This window comes from Crocuta crocuta, unplaced genomic scaffold (assembly GCF_008692635.1).
Source record: "Crocuta crocuta isolate KB4526 unplaced genomic scaffold, BGI_CrCroc_1.0 scaffold158, whole genome shotgun sequence".
NCBI lineage: Eukaryota > Metazoa > Chordata > Mammalia > Carnivora > Hyaenidae > Crocuta > Crocuta crocuta.
In genome coordinates this window covers 2,298,252-2,304,397 of record NW_027532590.1, presented here as the reverse complement: position 1 = coordinate 2,304,397, position 6,146 = coordinate 2,298,252, and positions in this window count along the sequence as shown.

The window sequence follows — 6,146 nt, the reverse complement described above, 5'->3', positions numbered from 1 at the left end:
GGTGGGCATAAAATAAATTCATAGCTGTTCCAGTTAATTAGCAATCTCTTTTAAGCTTTAAATTTTTTGGTTTATAATCCCACCTAGATTGTAGCTTTATTCTTCTGGATCACCCTCCTATGGTAACATTCTCGTTTTCAGTTTTATTTAAAGCAAACCTCAGAAATAATGATTTCATAAAATTGTGCAATGTCAAAGCCACAGAATAATATTTCAAGTTCATATGTCATGCACGCCCATGTATCTCTCTCAAGAAATAGGAAGCAGTAGCTAGAAAGGTACCATTTCATGAGAATTCTGTCTTCACCAAAAAAACTGGTCTGGCATATTATTCAATGCACAAATTATAATATTACTTTCATGTGTGTTAATCTGTTTAGTATTAAAACTGCTGGTGTCTTAACCATTAACATGTTTTACCACACTGCTTTCAGACGGGTGATCTCAGATAATTATGAAGATTTTGATGTTAATCCCATGTTAAGTGAACAACTATGAAAATAACCTTAAAGCATTAGTATTCTAATATAAATGCCAACAAACACAATTGTAGAGGGAACATGATTACTTTTTATCTGGCATTATCCTATAAGGATATGGCTACATTCATTTCTCTTAAAATCAGAGCAGTTTTCAATTACTTTGTAATAGACTTTTTTTCAACAATGCATTTTGCAGTATCTATAAACCACAACAACTTTGTGCTGACAGATACATATTTTTGCAACATTGCTAGTCATTAGCTTCTTTGAAAACTCACTGAAATAGAATAATATACCCAAAATATCAGAATATAGAGAACAATTATTAGGTTCTACATATTTATTTAGGTAAGCCAATGTTATTAAAATTAAAAACATGTGCCTGCCATATAAATGTTTCTTTAAGAATTCTTCTTTGGATGCACAGTTATTATTTTTTAAACCGACTCAGATTTTCAAGTACTGAATTTTCACTCTAAACAGGCATCGCATTGTTTTACACAGTAGCTCTTGGAACAATACTCCTCTTAGTATTTTGGACTTCCAAACAACAATTGGAATTGGATAAATGCTTTCAGCTGGGAGCACTTTCTTAATACCTTTGTAGGTAATAGGATTCCCTATTTGGGTGGGGTGACAAATGGACAGTGGGATGGACAGACTGCCTACCCGTTGCAGAATCTACCGGAAAATGGAGTTTTGCTGAGATCATTTGTGGTCCATCGAAAAGAAATTCTGCTAAAATGTGAAATCAGGGAAACTGAGTGAGTGCTTTTTCTAAGTACAGCCATGAAGCGATAGCTTGAAGAGGAGGGTGAAAAATATAAGAGGGAATGTAGAAACATAAAATCTAGAAAAGATAATTTCTTTAGACAGGATCTGGCTCTTTGTCTATAAACAGGAGGGTGATGAATCGGATCCGTATAATGAGATAGATTGTTTTTGTCTTCTTCAATTAGGTGGTTTTAAGAAAGATTTTTTCACTGGATGAAGAAGCCCAATTAAGGAGATATATGTAGATTTTTGTATATGGGAGAATGCTAGCTTCCATGATTTTTAAATATTGGTTTAAAATATAAGGACCTTCAATCCACTGTGCCATTGCTCTTTCTTAAGGAACACATGTCAAAGAGCAACACATTTTTTTCAAACTGGTATTCAACTGGAATAATGAAGTATATCCATGAGATGATTTGCATAAGTTCCAAGTTGCTGAGAAAAAAAATGAAAAACATTTTTTCTTTCAGGAGCAAACCAGGGAACTTTCTTATTATTCTGGCATAAATAGAGCAAGAAACTGCCTCCTTACATTCCTAGCAATACTTTGGCTTTTTCTAAACATTGTTAAGTTCTATGCATTTTTTTGCTATTCGAATAAAGATGCTATCAGCAATAACATTACAGAATCTAATCAAGTGACTATTTTTGCTTCATTACAAATATAAATTATATATGGGCTGTTTAAGTGCTTGGTTATTTGAATGCTGAATTTTTCATTTTTCAGATAGAGTGATATGTAATAAGTGCTTATAAAGATAAATATGATAGCTCATCAAAGGAAAACAGTCATGGTACCAAAGTAGTATTTGAGTCTGTGGGGTGTGGGATGCAATTTGTAAATTATAGTGCCTTTAAATCATGACATAGGTATTTGGGTTTTGTATTGTTTTTAAAGTTTAATTAATTAATTAATTAATTTATTTTTGAGAGAGAGAGAGAGAGAGAAAGGCAGAGAGGCAGAAGCCTAAGCAGTCTCTGTGCTGTCAGTGTGGAGCCCCACACAGGGCTCAGATTCATGAACTGTGAGATCATGACCTAAGCTGAAATCAAGAGTCAGGTGCTTAGCCCACTGAGTCACCCAGGTGCCCAGTGACCTAGGTATTTTTAATGAGGATATCNTTTCCTTTGGCTGTATTTTACTAAAAGTCACAGAATTAAGAGTGGCTGCAGCTCAATGGGCTTTTCTCCCCTTAAATACTTTAATATCATATGATATTAATATAGCTACATTAATGATTGAAAGGGTCACTGTTTTTTGTCCTATTGTTAACTATCTGAATATGTGGAAACAACCAGATTATACACTGAATTTTCTCATTGCTAGTTTTAGCTTATAATCTCAGATACATATGAGTAAATTGTAAGCCATATACATTTTATTATGTTAGTGTTTATGCCCTGCTTCATGTCAGAAAGCATCTGAAGCCGTTTTTTCAAGAAGTGGAAAGATACAATTTAAAAAATCTGTAAAAATAATCCCTGTAAATTGAACTGTGATTTATTTTGATGTTTATTACAAGGCCAGTGATGTGGTCTGGTGAATACTGATCCCAAGATGGACCAATATCACACTGAAAATGAGACAAATTTTTAAAATGAATTTTGAGTAAATTATTAAATCATCATAATAATACATGGAAATTAAGCTACTATTATGCATGAAAAGCAGCATAATTTAGTGATTAAGAGCAAGTCTCAAGAGTCTGAGGCGGTTTTGAATCCTGCATACAATACATGTCAGCATGTGAGCTTGGGACAATAGCTATTCTCTGCTTCAGTTCCCACATCTACAGAAGGCGGAGAGTAACTGGAGACTCAGTTACAGTGTTATGATGAACATTTGGTGAGATGACTCCCACGAGGCGCTTAGTTGAGGGTCTGGCATAGAGTAAATGCTTAATGAACGTTAGCTCTTTTCTTTGGCACAGCTCTACAGCGTTAAAAAGTGGCATGCCATAGTTACCTTTCTGAGTTGACAGCACACAGATTTCATGGAGGTTTGTATGAGAAGCCTACATTGGCTTGCAGACCTCAATGTTGACAGCATAAAGGCAATGGCTTCTGTCTTTTTAGAGGCTCTAGAAAGGTACGAGGAGATGGTCCTTGGGATAGCAATGACCAGATTGGAAATCTAGCGTCATGCCATCTTGGCCATGGGTATTATGGTCTGTGGGTGCCTGACACAAAGGTTTAAGCTGAGGAAAATGATACATGAAGGAAATGAAATACTTTAGGCCAATGGTCTCCATATTGATTTAATTGAGCACTGCAACAGTAAAACAGTTAAGCATATATTTATTTGCAAATCATGTATCTGCACTACTTTACTGATATATATACATTATAAACCCATTCAAAAAATGAACTAAAAATGGGCAAGACAATTAAACAATAAGTTTAAATATTTGCAGGTGACATAAATTTAATACCATTGGCTTTGGATGCAAATCCACATTATAAATGGTCTTGGTCATTGAAAAATGCTTTGGTTGACTTAATGTTTGATTTGTGCTGTCATTGTTTCTATCTTGTTTTGTGGGTGACTAAAGGTCTTCCAGTAGGCTGTGAGCAGTGTCATTTCTGCCATTTTCTTGATGGTGTATGCCCATATTTGAGTGATCTTTAATCCAAGGTTTACTGTGGGGCTCTTTTTCTTTAAGTTTTTTTACTTATTTAGAGAGAGAAAGCACGTCCATGCATGAGAGACCAGGGGAGGGGCAGAGAGAGGAGAGAGAGAGAGAGGTTGAGAGAGAGAGAGAAATCCCAAGCCAGCTCAGCATTGCCAGTGTGGAGCCACAAGTGGGATCCTTGTGGTTACAGAAATGTTCTGTATCTTAGCTGTATTAATGTCCATATACTCGTTGTGATGTTTTACTATAATTTTGCATGTTACTTTAGGGAGAAGCTGGGTAAAGGGAGCAAGAGATCTCTCTTATTTGCTACAACTGCACGAGAATCTATAATGACCTCAAAAATAAAAAGCTTAATAAAAAAGTCGATTGACCTTCAGTGCCTTCCAGAACTGACCTGAAAATAGGGGAAGGTTGGAAATGAGAATAGGAGTTGTGAACTTTAAGAATTATTTTCAGTGCACCACTCAAACTGGGTCTGGATTTTTTCCTTCTGATCTTTGTTATGGATTATCATGCATTCTTACTGCTATTTTTGGGGGAAAATGTCACCTCTTCATTGTAGGACTTCTAGTTTGCAAACCATTGTGATTTTNAGCGAAAGTCGGACGCTTAACCGACTAAGCCACCTAGGCGCCCCCTTTTTTTTTTTTCATCAGCTGACTGATTTCAACATTAGAAGATGAGACTAGAGGGTGCCTGGGTGGCTCAGTCAGAAAAGCATGGGACTCTTGGTCTCCCAGTTGTGAGTTTGAGCCCCATGTTGGGTGTGGAGATTACCAAAAATAAAATAAAATAAAATAAAATAAAATAAAATAAAATAATTAAAATAAATTAAAAAGAAAAGATGAAACTAGGTTACATTGGATATTATTGTCACCTCTATTCTTAAAGTCAGAGAAAAGTTTTTATTATCCTTCTTTTCTCTTTGTCCTTTCAAACTTATTTTTTCTCTCCCCCACTGTATTCCATTTGAACTCATATTTCCCGATACTATACTATTTAATTAAAAAACCCAATAAATGTACATATTGTAGATGGAATTAGTGATGTTCTTAAAATGCAAAATACAAAGATATATTGATTGTCCACACAGTACTGCGCATGTGCAGTATGCTTGGATGTTCTGATTTTTGGAGAGGTATAGTGAAAATTATACATGTAATTAAAAAAAACCTGGATGATTTGTTGAGAAGATAAAGGCACAGTCACAGGGCCCTCTGCAAACACCTGCCAATGCCAGAGAGTGACTTAGTAATCACAGAGGAGCTGCAGTCATGACATATAGGGGTTCAATTGTGAGAATTTCAGGACATATTTTGGCTAAGGATTAAATAAATCAGGGGACTTGCTGACAGCGAATGGTATCTTTGAGTGGCTGATTTGAAACACAGCATCAGAGAATTGAGATGAATCCCAGGTGGTCTCTGGGAGCTGAAAAAAGTCCCCATGAATTGGCTGACTTCAGCCTAGGATTAATTTTGGGATCATTAAGTAGCCTTTAAGTGATGGCCTGTCACCATCAAAGCAGATTATGCTAAGTACGATGGTGGGACTAAGATATGTTAATCTAGGGAACATTAATTATAGTTCATTTAAATTATTTCTCTTATTACAGCATTAGAAGGCCTAGAACTGCTCATTTATAATATTTTCAGTTCTACCACTGTGTTACTACAGCACACACATCTTTTTCAAGGAACTTAAAGTGCATTAAATTCTTTTTTTTTAATGTTTATTTACTTTTGAGAGAGAGAGAGAAAGAGAGAGAGAGAGAATGAACAGGGGAGGGGCAGAGAGAGAGGGAGACACAGAATCCAAAGCAGGCTCCAGGCTCTGACTGTCAGCACAGAGGTGGACACTGGGCTCAAAACCACGAATTGTGAGATCATGACCTGAGCTGAAGTCGAATGCCTAACCAACTGAGTCACCTAGGTGCCCCTAAAGGGAATTAAGTTCTTTAAAAAACTTTTTTTAATGTTTATTTTTGGGAGAGAGACAGATCATGAGTTGGGGAGAGGCAGAGGGAGAGAGGGAGACACAGAATCCCAAGCAGGCTTCAGGCTCTGAGCTGTCAGCACAGAGCCCAATGGGAGCCTTAAGCTCAGAACTGCTACTGAAGCATCCCTTAGAGTGCATTAAATNACAAATTTTAGGATAGTTTGTTCTAGTTTTGAGAAGAATGCTGATGCAATTTTGATTGAGATTTGCATTGAATGTGTAGATTGTTTTGGGTAGTAATGACACTTTAACT